At 40.1% G+C, this 16735-nt stretch overlaps 1 protein-coding gene across 1 annotated transcript in view; it reads left to right on the top strand.

The window, feature by feature from the left end:
- The first annotated feature begins 401 nt into the window (after positions 1-401).
- The window catches only part of LOC125239514 (cytochrome P450 4C1-like), a 60207-nt gene continuing 43873 nt past the window's right edge, over positions 402-16735 (top strand). Inside the window, exon 1 of the mRNA XM_048147128.1 lies at positions 402-471. The gene's annotated coding sequence lies outside the window, so the exon portion shown is untranslated. The remainder of the gene's footprint in view (positions 472-16735) is intronic.

Raw genomic sequence — 16735 nt, forward strand, 5'->3', positions numbered from 1 at the left:
GATCATAGTGTCGAAATACGGGCTATGTGGGATGTTTATAAAGGTTTCCCCAGCGTATATAGAATTACCTACGCTGTGGTCGATGTGTAATATTTCTACAATCATTGCAAGCAAAAGTATTATGTGCAATCGAAATAATCGCAGATAAATATACCTACAGAGAAACCTAAGGATCCACATGAAAATCTTAATGAATACTTTTATTACGCGGGCGAAGCCGCGGGTAAAAGCTAGTATAGTATATGTAAGTCCAAGTATCTTTTGCAAACTATGTTCTATGAGAAAGATTAGTTTGTTGAGAGAACAAATAATAGGTGATAATTAACATCTGACCTCACGTGTGCGTCACATCCCAGTTTAAAAGTAAAATATAGTTTTAACAATAATCATTGTTAATGTACTGAGCTTATAAAGCGAATGTGTTTAAGGTACTTAAGTTTATTGCACAGACCCTCAACGTTAAGCTTTTTGGTAAGTACCTTATTTTCAACTCAACCTTCTTACGTACTTTTTTAGTTATTTATTATAAACTGGCCAGTGATTGACCTTAGTCGCACCTGATGGAAAGTGACGACAAGGCCGAGGTTGTAGCTCACTGGTTCAGTAACAGCCTATTCACTCTCGACTTGAATTCACCCAGCAGGGTTAGCACATGATTGTCGCGAGAGTATGTCGCCGCGAGATAGACTACCCGTCCTTATGCCATTAATACAGTTAGAAGAAGACGTGTCATCTATCTCGCGGCGACATACTCTCGCGGCCATCATGTGCTAGGCCTACAGATGAGGGGAGCATGTTCCATTCCTTAGCAGTTCGCATTAGGAAAGAAGAGGCAAACCTCTTCGTGCGAATGAAAGGCAGGTCGACAATGTAACGTCTCGTTACTTCCTTCTTACTGAGCTCAACGAGGGTGCGGTGTGCTGGTGACGGAAGGACCTGCGGAACTAATTTGTTCCGTCTATTGTCCTTTGAGTCGTCGGCAATCCAAACCCTCCTTGGAACTTGTACACTCCTTTTTGCTGTGTACTTAGACAGCAAAAGGGAGTGTACAAGTTTCTAATGGGCTGTCAACGCGATGGGTTGGAGCCGCGCATGTGACACTCCTTGAGTTGCAGGCGTCCATAAGTTACGGTGACCGCTTTTCATCAGGCGGACCGTATGCTTGTTTGTCACCGACGTAGTATTAAAAAAAAACTTAATTTGTACTATGTTCTGAGTGTTTTGACTATGGAGATTAGAAGTATAAGGAACCTCTTTATGTATCACTGCAGGGAGCGTACTTTTCGTGCCGATGACATCAATTTGACGTCACACTCCATATAGGGATAGGGTGATCACAAATTGTTTTATTGTACGGAGCGTGACGTCAGATTAATGTCATCGGCATGAAAAGTACGCTCCCTGTTTATCAGAAGTGCACATATAAAACAAAAGATAGGTGGCGCTGCAATCGCAGGTATATAAGGGTTTGACAGTCTCTAAGCTTTCTCGGTAGTAACCCCGCCTACCCACTGAGCATGAAACTTACAATAACTTGCAGTAAGTTTACATACCTCACATTTGTAAGTTTAGAACGTAAAGTCGAAAAAATATGACAACAACATTCAACTTATTGGTAATTTGAACCTTTCAGAAAATTACTAATACTATATTACTATAACATGACAAATGAAAACTGATATTATAATATTGCGAGGATGTTTTGATCACAAGTTATTTAAATGTTCATTTATTACATTGCTGCAACAAGGTATTAGTTATGTTATATACGCAACGTTACGGCAACATTAACTTTGAAACATCAAGTTTTCGATATTACCTCAATGTCTAAACTTAAAGTTTCCCAAATGTTCAAAATCAATATTACTGCAATTGACCACTTGAAATATTGGTTTTATGCAGTTGCTGTAATATCACAAATTAACATTTCCGCCAATAAAACCTTTTGATAGAACTGGTATTTTTTTTTGTAACATTACACATTACTTATAAATACAATGTCACAGCAATTGTTTTTTTTAAGAATTAATTTCTCAATGTTGCACCAATTTGTAATAATTACGTTTATAAAACATTTAACATCAACATTACAGTCATTGACCGTTTTAAATATATTTTTTATAATTTAGCTGCGTTATCACAAAATGATCTCTCCTTCAACGATATAACCCGTATCAACTTTGGTGCCATGGAAACTAGGCAGAACCCTAGTACCTATGGGACGCGACATGCGTAGATACGTTCGCGCAGTCCCATATCCAGGCGACCCGCACTCAGGCTGGTGGTGCAGCTGACCAGGCCCAGATTCTCAAGCGCCGTAAATACTTACTCGTTCTTGACGAAGGACTACGAGTTTGCGGCACTTGATGCTATGGAGACACTGGGTCCTTGGTCGGCAAACATGAAAGCCTTTTTGGGACCTCTGTCGGCACGGCTCATTGACTCCACAGGAGACCCCAGAGCTGGAGCATATTTCTCTCAACGTATCGCTCTGGCAATACAGAGAGGAATTGCCGCCAGCATACTTATAATGGGCACCATGCCGCAGGCGGAACTTTTAGATGGAATTTTCTTTTTATAATTGGTTTTAAATTTAACCCTTAAATGCATGAATTTTTCTTTTAACGAGATATGAATATATGTGAATGGTTTTCTGACTGTAGGAAAAATAATAAAAAAATATTTAATACCTACTGATTTTAATACCAAATCAGTGTTAGAAGTTAAATAGGCCAAAACTTATTTATATAAATATATAATTATTGGCAAGTTTTATTTGTAAAGTTTTACTACTATTAGAAAGGTATACTATTTCTGAAACCCATGTGATATAATGTTTAAACATAAACTAATTACTAACTCCGAAAAAATCTGCCTAAATCACATACTAAAAATCGCCACCATCCTGTTTTCTCACACTTTTCCGCTATTTCATCTTTATCCTTAAATAATAAATAGACGCCGTACGCCGTCTCTAGTTTTTCGTTTTGCTGGTTCACGCCTGTGATATAGCTCGAGAGCCTGGGCCTGTTTGCCTAGCGCGCTGCGCTCGGGCTCGGACACCGACAACAAAAGCCTCCGTCGCCGCCGTAGATCGCGTCGGCCTACCAGTTTGCAGTATCGTGTCGTGATAGACATTTATACGTGTGAAGTTGTGCTTTTACCTATGTGTGTTGTTAATATTGTGATGTATGTTTGTGCTTGTTAATTTATATACCTTTAGTTATATTTTTATAATGGTTAGTTATTTATAATGTCAAATCAATGAGTTCCCTTCCTGAGTCGACGTGCCCCCACTGTCTGGATTCGACGCGCTTGTTTACATCTCGAGGTCTTAAGTCGCACATTACTCGCAAACATAAAGATATTCCTCATTTTAGTTCGTTGCAGTCAGCCAGCAATGCTGTCGCCCACTTTGATGTTTCACAAACAGCCCCTACGCCGCCAGCAGGCTGCAGCCTGGATCAACTTGCCTTATTTAAAAAGTCTGTCCGCGTTCTCCGCCATATCCCGAAAGGGGCAAGGAATATGGCCGCTAATAAGTTATGCAGTATAATTGATAGCTGTGTTACAGTTAACGGAGTAAACCAGTGGTGCGCTCTTTTATCTTTCGCCTACGGGGCCTTGAGAACTCCTGAATCGGATAGCACAGGATCTCTCACCACCAAAGTTAAGGCAAACATAGATGCTTTCTCATACTTAGCGCCCGTCGAAGTTGCGGCGGCTCACCCTTCACTTCCATTAACTAGGTTAATTGAGACCAAGGCTCACGAAGGCGATTTGAGAGGAGCTGTCAGACTACTTATGAGCGAGGACACAATCGCCCCTCCAGGACAAGACACCCTTTTAGCTCTGCAGTCGAAGCATCCGGAACCATCTCGACCTCTTTGTTTCCCAGCGGAACCAGATGTAAGCTCTCCAATCCTGTCAGTTAAAGTGGAGGATGTTTCGTGGGCTATAAACTCCTTTCACTGTGGAACTGCGGCGGGGTTGGACGGCATTCGCCCTGACCATTTGAAGGAGCTGACATCTGGCTCGGCTGGAGACAGTGGGGTGCGCTTGCTGGAGTCTTTGACCAAATTGTGCAATTTTTTATTGAGCGGGAAGGTACATTCTGAAGTCTGTCCGTTTTTGTACGGAGCTTCTCTCTGCGCTTTAAAGAAAAAGGAGGGAGGGATACGCCCAATAGCTATTGGGAGCACTTTCCGGCGACTAGTCGCCAAGCTTGGTTGCCGTGCTGTGAGAGAGCAGATGGCTTCTTACCTTCAGCCACATCAAGTGGGTTTTGGGGTCCCTTTAGGTTGTGAGGCGGCAATACATGCAGTTCGTACTTTTGTTTTGGATCCAGAGAATGCAGATAGTTTAATCGTTAAAGTGGATCTAAAAAACGCCTTCAACTCGGTTGAAAGGGATTCCCTCTTAAATGAAGTTAAGGAATACATACCATCTCTCTTCCCCTTCCTCTACCAGGTCTACCACCTACCATCCAACCTCTTTTATGGTTCTGATTGCATAATGTCTCAAGTAGGTGCGCAACAGGGAGACCCTCTTGGCCCCCTCACGTTCAGTCTCGCAATACAAAAAGTTATCACAGAACTCAAGTCTCCTCTTAACATTTGGTACCTCGATGACGGTACCATTGGTGGTAAACCGGAAGAGGTAAAGCGAGACTTGCTTGTATTATTACCGCGTCTTAGAGATATGGGGTTGGAAGTGAATGGGTCTAAGTGTGAGTTTTTTCCTTGTGGATCGGTTTCCTCGCCTTTTTTCGCCAGCTTATCATTCGTGCTGCCTGGACTTAGGGAACTGAGCTCTAACTCTTTAAATTTACTCGGTGCTCCTATATTTTCATCTGCAGTTCCTGAGGCTCTGCGGACACGTAGGGAGATGCTTCTTCTTGCTGGCGAACGCCTCAGAGGCATCAATCCTCACGTAGCATTGGCTCTCTTACAAAAATGTTTTGCAATACCAAAAGTAAATTACCTTCTGCGTACGGCCCCTGTATGGATGTACCCTACCGACATCGATTGCTTCGACGTCGCGATAAAGTCAACGATAGAGTCCATCGTCAACATTTCCATGGATGAAAACCAGTGGACACAAGCATCCCTTCCGGTTCGCTATGGGGGTCTCGGCATACGGCGCATTAAGGATGTGAGCCTGCCGGCCTTTTTAGCGTCTGCCCATGGGGTTGCCAACCTTGTTGCTAACATTATATCTAAAAATGGCGACAGGGTGTGCATACCACATGTGGCGGACGCTATTAAGGCTTGGTTGTCTATTAACACTGGAGCGACGGTGCCGGAGAACCCTAACGTTCAGCGTGATTGGGATGACACCCGCTCTAAAGCTGTAATTGACAATCTCATCACGAGTGCCGCCGGCGTTGACCGTGCGCGGCTTTTGGCAGTGTCTCAGCCCGAGTCAGGAGCATGGCTGCATGCGTTGCCATCTCCTCAACTGGGTACACTGCTCGACGGTGACTCGCTGCGTGTGGCCGTCGCTCTCCGCCTGGGCTGCGATGTTTGCCAACCACACACATGCATCTGCGGCTCTATGGTGGGAGCTGACGGCCACCACGCTCTGAGTTGCCGTCGCTGCGCAGGAAGACATCCGCGACATTTTGCCCTCAACGAGACCATCCAGAGAGCCCTAAGGTCGGCTGGTGTCCCTTCGGTACTTGAGCCACCAGGACTTAGCCGCACTGATGGTAAACGTCCTGATGGCCTGACTTTAGTACCGTGGGAACGGGGGCGGTGTTTGGTATGGGACGCTACGTGTGTCAGTACCTTCGCTGCCTCCCACATCTCCCGCACCTCGCACGCGGCCGGAGCGGCGGCTCAATCGCAAGCGGGCTTGAAACGCCTAAAATATCTTCCCATTGGCCCGGGCTACATATTTGTCCCATTCGCGGTAGAGACGGCGGGGAGCTGGGGAACAGACGCGAAGTGCTTTGCACGCGAATTAGGCCGTCGACTCAGGCAAAAAGGAGAAAGCCCCCGCTCCGAGTCGTTCCTGGTGCAAAAGCTGTCCATTGTAATTCAACGCGGAAACGCTGCGAGCGTCATGGGCACTTTTGCACCGGGAACGACAGGGAATAGTTTATTTTGATAGTTCTAAGTTTTTATTGTTATTAGTGTTTAGTTATCTGTTTATTTTGAGTGAATAAATAGTAAATCATAATATTATTGAATTTATTTAATAACAATAAATACTGAATAATAATTAAGCTGTACATAGTAGTTCAATGGCTATAAATGTGATTTTGGATATCTACATATTGAACCACAGGCCATCAAATGTGTGATACATCACCATACATTTAAGGGTTAAGTAGTTATTTCTAGGTATTTTTTTTAGGTTTCATATTGTTATTCTTTCAAATCGTTCACCATTAAATAAAGTTTTTATTTAAAAGAAAAACGTCCAACAAAAAGAAATCTGTGAAGAACGTCCTATAATATTTAACTCTGGCTGTCCCCAACTGTACTTGCATGCATAATGTTTTTGCTACCAATTTGTAAATTTGAATAACTATAAGGTAGGGTTGATTTTAATGATATTGAAAGCCATCTAGTCAGTATATTTAGAAGAGATGCAATCATTTATACAAATAAAACAAAAATATAGGTCCCACTGAGCATGAAACTTACAATAACTTGCAGTAAGTTTACATACCTCACATTTGTAAGTTTAGAATGTAAGGTCGGAGAAATATGACAACAACATTCAACTTATTGGTAATTTGAAACTTTCAGAAAATTAGTAGTGCTATATTATTGTAACATGACAAATGAAAACTAATATTATAATATTGCAAGGATGTTTTGATCACAAGTTATTTAAATGTTCATTTATTACATTGCTGCAACAAGGTATTAGCTATATTACATATGCAACGTTACAGCAACATTAACTTTTAAACATCAAGTTTTCAATGTTACTTAAATGTCTAAACTTAAAGTTTCCCAAATGTTCAAAATCAATATTACTGCAATTGACCACTTGAAATATTGGTTTTATGCAGTTGCTGCAATATCACAAATTAAGATTTACTTCAATAAAACCTTTTGATATAACCGGTATATTTATTTTGTAACATTACAGGTAATTATAAATACAATGTCACAGCAATTGTTTTTTTTTAAGAATTAATTTCTCAATGTTGCACCAATTTTAAATAATAACGTTTATTAAACATTTAACATCAATATTACAGTCATTGACCGTTTTAAATATATTTTTTATAATTTTGCTGCGTTATCACAAATTGATATTTCCTTTAATGAATCTATTTTAGAATCTATAAATATTACCCGTATCAAAATAGCATAACATCAGGGCAAATTATAAACACAATAGATGTTTTAAGCTAAGTATATTAGATTTTTCAGATTGTTTTTTTACTGCTCGGTGGGTAGGTATTAAGGGTAAGTTACATCAAGGACGAATTTCATTTCGAAACCCCTATACGTTTTGAAAGACCTATGTTGGATATCCAACGACTCCATCACGAACCACTCAATAGATTCATCCCACAGAATTTAGTTCTGTGATTCATCCCCAGCATGCAGTTTACTAGTCTCACGCGGCCCGTCCGCGCGGATCGCGACCAATTTATATGATGATGTTGTCGTCCGCGCGGACCCGGTCCATGCCACTCTAAGTCTAAACCGCTCCCTGAAGTTAACAGTGTTAACTTAACACATAAATCCAGTGCGGATCGCGGTCGGCCCGCGTGACGTAAAACCAGCCTAATCCGAGGGTGAAGCTAGGAACATACTACGCGGACGTACGTCCGTCGTAAATCGACCGCGGACGGGAATCTGGACAATGAAATTACACATAACCGTGCAAACTATCGGTCGACGGACGTGGACGTGGCCTTGAGCGCATGGACGTCCGATCGAAATCTGGCTCGCTGGATGTTTTGTTCCGTGCACACTGATCGGTCGCGGTCGCGGTCGATTTACGACGGACGTCCGCGTAGTATGTTCCTAGCTTAACGCTGTAGGTACGAGTATAACGAAGTTAGTGCGTTTTCACATTATCCATTCCGATATCGGATGTATTGAACCGCTATTCCATTCATTACTGGCGACATCTTGGATTTTTTCCATTAAAATCCTTCCGACATCCGATATTCGGATCGGATAATGTGAAAACGGCCTTACGTGTGCTCCCTGGCAGGCATTAAGTATAGTCGAGCGATAAACGATGATGTTTTTTATCATTTATCGCGCGACCATACTTGCCTCCCCACCATAGCGGCGTGTACATCAGTGGGGTTCGGGCCAAGCCACGTACAGACCACATAATATTATATATTATATTGTGGAACTGGTAAAGCTAGGAACATATTATGGGTCTCTACCGCGGACGCGATCTGGATAAAGCTAGGAACATACTACGCGGACGTCCGTCGTAAATCGACCGCGACCGCGACCGATCAGTGTGCACGGAACAAAACATCCAGATTTCGATCGGACGTCCATGCGCTCAAGGCCACGTCCACGTCCGTCGACCGATAGTTTGCTGGGTGAGGTGTATATTCATTGTCCAGATCCTCGTCCGCGGTCGATTTACGACGGACGTCCGCGTAGTGTGTTCCTAGCTTCATGAATATACACTGAAGCTAGGAGCATACTACGCGGACGTCCGTCGTAAATCGACCGCGACCGCGACCGATCAGTGTGCACGGTCACCAAAACATCCAGCGAGCCAGATTTCGATCGGACGTCCATGCGCTCAATGCCATGTCCACGTCCGTCGACCGATAGTTTGCACGGTTAAGTGTATATTCATTGTGCAGTCCAGATCCCCGTCCGCGGTCGATTTACGACGGACGTCCGCGTAGTATGTTCCTAGATTGAATTGTGCAAACTATCGGTTGTCGGTCGTGCACGTGCGATCGCGGACGTCAGCGCAATATATTCCTAGCTTCATTGTGTGATGGCGTTCCCTTAGGGCCACTTGTACCACCTGCTTAAGTCAAGGTTAGTGGACTGTCAAATTCCATATAAAATGGTGGGTTAAGGTTAACCTCGGATTTTCGGTGGTGCAAGTGACCCTTACTGTCATTTAGGTTCAGGTTCCCAATAGTCGGCACTCTTATAAGATGGTGAAGTGTAATGTTCAGGCCTGGCTAATCAGAACAACAACAGTGTTTCCAATAGGATTTATTAAGACAACACAGAGCTATACACAAGTTTAGACGTTTAGAATATGAATTTATATTTTCGTTAGTCAGACACACAAACACTGCTTATTCAAGAACAACTACGAACAATATATCTAATCTTATAATTAAATCTTAAAACCCTAAAGACTAAAACTAACACAAGCAGGTTATAACTAAATATAAAAAACCCCCCTCAGATCCCCTGCCTCTGGCATAGACCCAAGAATGCTTGCGGCGTTTCCCCTTTGCACCGCCAGACTCAACCTCTGAGCAAAGAAGGAACCGGCTCTTTGGTCCCCCGAGACACCAATAAGGCGTTCCGACACCTTTTTAATAAAATTTTTGGACAACTTTAGAAAAATAGTCTTTATGTATTAATGTAGTCTAGTAACACTAATGCCATAGGTGAGTGGTATATCTTGTACACTGTCTTTGCTTACACTGAACTGCACTTTCACTATTGGACGTGATGGTAGCGGGTGTACCAAAGACAGTATTATAGTTGAGATTTTATTTGTTGAATTTATTTAGTCTTCACATTAACAACTCTTTCTCTAAGGCCCACATGCCCTTATAAATTTATATAGATCCTGTGGTTGAACAATGATGGTACTGAATTTGAAGTCTTCTGTTTGTGATGGTTCTACCTGATTATTACAAATATACTCTTGCCAGGGAGGCTCACTCAACTTTTCTTTCATACATTCCGGCAGCCGCAAGTCCTGGCTTAGAGTTTGATGACCGTCTCCCTGCACAATAGAACTCAAAGTTGCATGCAGTCCGTTGACAGGTTGATGACAGTGCAGAGCCTTCTGTACTTGTACTTTTATAATTATGTGCTCTTGCTTCTGTCTCAGAACTTGCTTCCTTCAAATGATGGGAGGATCCACTGCAAAATAGAAGAGGTAGATTAAGTAACAATAAATAATTATTATATTATTAGACCTGTGGCCCGTCTTTCGAGAAACGGGCCCCTGTGCCCTGTTTATCAAAACTTACAAGTCTACAAGTTCACAAGTTACACATTACAAGCAAATTTTCACAAGTACGTGTAAATTGCGTTTATCAAAAAAAATTACAAGATTTGTAAAATTACACACTTGTAAACTTTTAATTGTAAATTCTAAAATCAAATTCATGTACTCGTACCGCTACCATATTCTTTCCCCGTCATGTCACTTTTTTTTGTTTTTAAGTGGTTGTAGTCTAGTTAAATACATGGCTGAATAGTATATATAACGTCTGTGCCTGACATATCAAAAAAAATACGAATTCCCTTGTGTGAAGAGAACGAAACAAAACGAAAGAACGTGTATCGTACGAAATTTTCCTGCACATGGCCATTTACATTTTTGACATAGTCACGTATGAGCTTAATTGATATAATTCGACAAATTCTATTCGTTACAAGCGGATTTTTTTAATGAGGTTTTCACATCACTCTAGGGAAAGTTGAACTTTTCCTTCAAGGACTTCATGTTGTCAGTATAAAATATTAACAAAACGAAAAAAGTTTGTACATAATATAAAGTATAAAAAAGTGTCGGTTAGGTGCGTATTTATTACATTTATTATTCATTTATTTATTTATTTAAACTTTCTTGCACAAACAAAACAAAAATGTACAAATGGCGGACTTAATGCCTAACGGCTCTACCAGTCAACCATCACTCATAAGTGATGTGGAAATCTGCACATGGTAGCAAAATTATTTCCACCTTGTGTTAACTCTTGAATCCCTCGCTATGCTCAGGATTCAATTTACGCTCTCGCTGTGAATATGTAATTTTGCTCCCTTCTAACATTATCCACTATATTTATTAGTATGAACATGACTCTTATAAATCTAAGTTCCGTGGCCACTCGAATGATTTAGCCACAATTTGAAAGAAAATCTAATTAAAAACACCAACCAACCGACACTTGTGAACTTGTAATACAGAATAGAGAGTCTCCGGACACTCTAAGGTTTTTGAGTCATTTTTTACAAGTTGTAACTTACAAGTAATATTTTGATAAACAAAATCACGAATACACGTGTAAAAATATACTTGTAAAATTAAAAACGTCACTTGTAACTTGTAGTCTACAAGTGAAGTTTTGATAAACACATTCTTGTAATAATGAATATTTTTATAGGCAAAATGCTTGTAATACAAGGCTTGTAAGTTTTGATAAACAGGGCACTGGTATTTAGCAATATAAACAATTCATACTAAAAGAAAGAATATGGTTTATACTTACGTACGGTTTTCTTTGGTGGACAAACAACAGGTGTTTCTTTAGCTTTCCAGAATGGTGAAATTACCAATACTGAAACAAGTCTTCTTCTTGTTCTTTGATTCTTTCCACTTCATGTAGGGCTAGGGTCGGCTATCCTAATTCTACGGCGCCAGGACGCTCTGTTCTGGGTTGTCGGGTCGGGCAGGTTTTCCTCTCAGGACATCAAAGAGAATTTATAGGCCGGCAACAGACAGTCATAAAAATGCATAATCTTAGAAAAGATTTGTATGCAAACTGACAATTCAAACTGACACTGACAGATCTGTATAATCACTACATTTTGAGTTACGTTTTGATCCACATAAAATTTCATAATATATTTTAAAAAGTATTTTTGTGTCATTAATAATTGTTGTAGAAAGAATATACATTTAAAGTGAATCGATACTAAATACAATGTGATGGTAAAATATGCACTTTAAATACTTTTTAACTTTCTAGAGTGTAAAATCTGAAAATGAGTTACATGGTTTCACATATTCCGTCAATCGAAACGAAACGTCAAGGAGTTTTTGTTATGCTGACAGCACTGTAACGTAATTATAGCACGACCAGTGTTGTCAGTTCAGAGATTTTTCTCCGATTTGCTGAGAATTTGAGCCTCTAGCGGAGATCAGATACAATCGGAAAATTTCGGAGATTATGAAAAGGTCTCTAATTTTTTGAAGTTAAACCGCTCGGTAAACCTGAATGCATGAATTAAAGATATCAAAATATTCTCAATGTTCTGTGCATTTCTGATATAAAAGCGTTAAGTAATTAAAAGTATTAATTCACTATAAACATTTTTTTTTGTTTAAAGACGGTCAACCAAATCTCGGCAGTAAAAAAGCCGGCAAATTAGAAAAATGTATCCTAAACATTGAAGTTGGATGAACGGAATCATCGAGGAGCCATAACACTTAAATTGACCGTCTCGAAAGCCTGCTGGCGTCCACCGTCTGAAAAATTCATAATCTGAATTTGGATTTGTATGACAGATCTAGTGCAAGGATTTCCATACAATTCGCAACTGTCCGTGTTATTTTTTAATATTATGTTTTTTTTTTCAGATCGATCTGACAGATTGCGAATAATATGAATTTTCATTGCACTCGATCTGATTTCATTTTTTTTATACTACGTCGGTGGCAAACAAGCATACGGTCCGCCTGATGGAAAGTGGTTACCGTAACCTATGGACGCCTGCAACTCAAAGAGTGTCACATGCGCGTTGCCACCCCATTAGAAACTTTTGTACACTCCCCTTTGCTGTGTTAAGTATAAGTACACAGCAAAAAGGAGTGCACAAGTTCAAAGGAGGGTTTGGGTTGCCAACGACTCAAAAGACAATAGACGGAACAAATTATTTCCTTAAGTCCTCCCGTGGTCAGCACCCCGCACCCTCGTTGAGCTCTGGGAGCCTTACTCACCGGCAGGAACACAACACTATGAGTAGGGTCTAGTGCTATTTGGCTGCGGTCTTCTGTTAGGCGGAGGTACTTCCCCAGTTGGGCTCTGCTCTAGCTTCGAGCGAAACGATATCCGTGTGCCCTACCACAGAAAGCGGAATATCATTCGCTATGCCCTACCTCCTAGCGCTAATATTATGATTTTTTAAGATTATGAAATGAAGACTGTATGCATAACTGACAGTTCAAACGTACACTGACAGATTTGTCAGTGTCAGCATACAAATCTTTTTTCAGATTATGATTTTTTCAGACTGTCTCTTTCAGACTCTGTTGCCGTTCTTAGTGCCCTTAGTGGATGCCAGGCTTAAGGCGGAATCGAACTGTGTCGAATCGAGTTCTCATATGCGATTCGACGCGTCGCTGATGGACGCTGTTTAATAAGAAATGCATATGAGAGATCGCTCACGAAGCAACGCAACTTTTCATACAAATACGTAAGTTGCCGAGCAACTTCGACGACCGTGGGCGAGCCGCGCACCCTTAACAGATATGTTGTAAATAAAAATAAAAAAATTCAGCTCTGTAGGTGACGCATTCATAGCACAGGCACTAGTTTTCATGTAAAACCAATTAAACTTGAACTCATTATTTTTATGACTTAGATACTACAGTGACAGCTTAAAAAAACTACTTGCTAGAAATCTGCCTATTCAGCTGCATGTATAAATTAAGGCACACCACGCCACAGTGTGGAAAAAAAAGGTTTATATGCAACCTTTTTTTTTGTATGCAACCTGTCAGTTCAATCTGAAAATTCTGTCAGTATGAAGTTATGAACTGACAGGTTGGATGCAAATCTTTTTTAAGATTATGAATTTCTCAGAGTGTCTATGGCGTGCCTAAGACTAGGGAATGCAATAACCGACCAAATTTCATAACCGGTTACAATTTTTTATTATGTGAAGAATAACATTAAGTGTTCACATAAAAAAAAAAACACTCACGATATTTTGTACCCATAGGAACTTGAAAATATTATAGAGAATAGAGAATTTATTTGCATACCTCATTCATTCTGTACACCCATAGGCCCACATACATATGTACATACATGGACCCTGATACGGGTGTAGCAAAGTGTAAATGTGTCACTTATTAATATAAATATCTAGGTGACCGAGCTTCGCTTGGTTCTGTTTCGTATCATTGACATGTGTCGCCATCTAGTTCAAAAATGAATAGTACCTACATCGAGCGAAAGAATTCTCAGCCTTAACAACACAACTACTCCACACGAGATGGCGCGCGTTTCGCCATTAAAACTCAAATAGTGTATTTTTCTATTCATTTTAGCCTTGACCTGTGTCGCCATCTAGTGTTTGCAATAAATAGTACTTACATCGACCGAAAGAATTCTGTCTTAACAGTACAACTACTGCACATGAGATGGCGCGCGAAGAAAACGCATGAAAACTCGAAAATTCGCGTTTTCCGGACCTAAGGATAAGTTAGACCGATTTTTCACCCCCAAAAACCCCCACATAACAAATTTCAGCGAAATCTTTAGAGCGGTTTCCGAGATCGTCAGTATAAATAAATATATAAATAAATATACAAGAATTGTTCGTTTAAAAGTATAAGATTGTATTATATTCCATGTACGGGCAGAAAGTTTCAATTTCTAACTAAACGTAATGTACTCGTATAGCCTTCCCATCAGTTGCTCATACCAAGCGCCCCAGTCTTATAAGATGTGCTTGAATTTGATATAATTATTATTGTTGCACAGCTCAGCACATAATATGTGCAGTGCAGTGCATTCCAACTTTCATTATCATTTAATATGTTATCTTTTATTCGAGATACCGTTAGTACAAACTCCGTGTTAAAAAAAAATTGAATAAAGAATAAATATGGAAAAATTATAAGTATCAAAACTATTTGTCAGTTATTTCTTAATTGCATTGCATGCATATTTTACGTAACGTACTTCTTTAAATATACTTACTAATAAATGAGACTAATTACTAGGAAATCAAATCAAAATAGACAATTTCGTATTAAATACATATTAAATACCACACAAATAAATGAAATAAATACCTCGTTCTCAAAGTATTGCTTTTATAAAATTTTGTAAGGATTGTAGCGAAAACGAAAAAGTAGCGGTAAAACATTTAAGTTGGTAACCCTGACGCCCCTTGTGACGCTACGATCAAGCGAGCTGCGAGTGCGCCACCAGTCCGCCATCTTTCTTACCTTTTTGATTGTTGACTTGTAAATTTTGTAATTAGTTTTTGCCGACGTCCACCGTGCCGTTTTTTAAGTAATTTTTGGTATTTTACAAATTGTGTTACTTTAGTGGACACGTGGAGACATGGACGCTGACTGTTGGAAGAATTCGTCAATTCAGACTGGCGCAAAGAGCTATCAGGGCGCGATGCCAGGAATTTCATTGCGAGACAGAATTCGAAATGAGGATATTCGCCAACGCAATAAAGTTACCGACATTGCAAAAAGGATTAACTCAAGTGGGAATGGACCGGCTATATTTTTCGCAGAGATGACGATCAATGGGGTCGCCTAGTATTGCTGTGGAGACCTAGCCTGGGTGGCCGAGGTGGCGGGAAACCACGAGCAGATGGTCGGATGACATCAAAAAACGGCAGGGCCCACCTGGCACTGGCACAGAACCGCCACATATAGAACGGAGTGGAAACCCACGGAATGCAGACCAGGATCATATAGTAAGTATTTTGTTTCTTAAGTTTTGTATGGATTCTTTGAATGAAATGAGTTCTATCGAGTTAACTGCACTTTGCGTTAGGCGTCCATGTGTTTTATTCTTAGCGCCAGGCAGGCAAGCATGGGATGGCCTAATGTTTTATCATTTATCGCACGACCATGCTTGCCTGCCAGTTCTGGTTATTTATTGATTTAGGTCGAGTTTGTTTGTTTGGTTTAGTTTTTAGTTATTTAAGAAATAAAATGCCCTAGGTATGCTGATCTAGGCGCAACCGTAGGAGTGAAGAATCTAACGTTATCCTGTTAATTAGATTATATGAGATAGATTAGATATAGAATAAATTTTATGGTATGAGGAGAAAACCATTCAAATCTAATTGAAACTAACTACTTCTACTTGTGTAAATATATTAATGATGCTGATTTATTCAACTAATTTTATGTTTTCAGCTTTAGGTATGAGTTTGTTACTTTTGCTCATAATAACATGGAGTATGTCACAGCTGCTCCACGGGCTGCATTGAAGGGCAACAGGAGCGAAAATGGAAAGGAGCTCCCCTTTCAATTAGAGAATCTTAGGTAATATACTATTGTTCTTTATTTGCATACCATATAATTTTTACAATATGTACATATTTGGACCCTGAAAAGGGTATAGCAAAAATCTCTTACTAGTTTGTGTTATTAACTAGATTTATAGTATAAAAATTGAGGTTCCACTCTCAACTGTTTCCTCCTCTAAAACTTAATCAATCAGGATGAAATTTGAGGATTTGAATGATAATGAAATAATCTGTGTCGTACCGTTTGGTTTTTTTTGGCTAATTGTTGACCCATTTTGACTATCCTACGACAGTCCGACACATATATAAACGATAATAAATATAATAATCTGTGTTGAAAAAACCAGGAGGAAATAGTCGAGAGCTTTTGTATGGAGAATTGACCCCTGCTGTAGTAAATCGCCCGTTTCTGCTGAAGTAATTATGGATTGAATAACACTGACTCTCTTTTCTCTTTTTAGGATATGCTAAGGCAAACAGAAGGAGGCAAGGAACGGGACTGCATCAATTGCTGTTTGGAACCAATCTTGTGGGATGACTTCTGGACAGGGAAAAAACAATTTCATCAT

This window comes from Leguminivora glycinivorella, chromosome 25 (genome assembly GCF_023078275.1).
Source record: "Leguminivora glycinivorella isolate SPB_JAAS2020 chromosome 25, LegGlyc_1.1, whole genome shotgun sequence".
NCBI classification, from domain to species: Eukaryota; Metazoa; Arthropoda; class Insecta; order Lepidoptera; family Tortricidae; genus Leguminivora; species Leguminivora glycinivorella.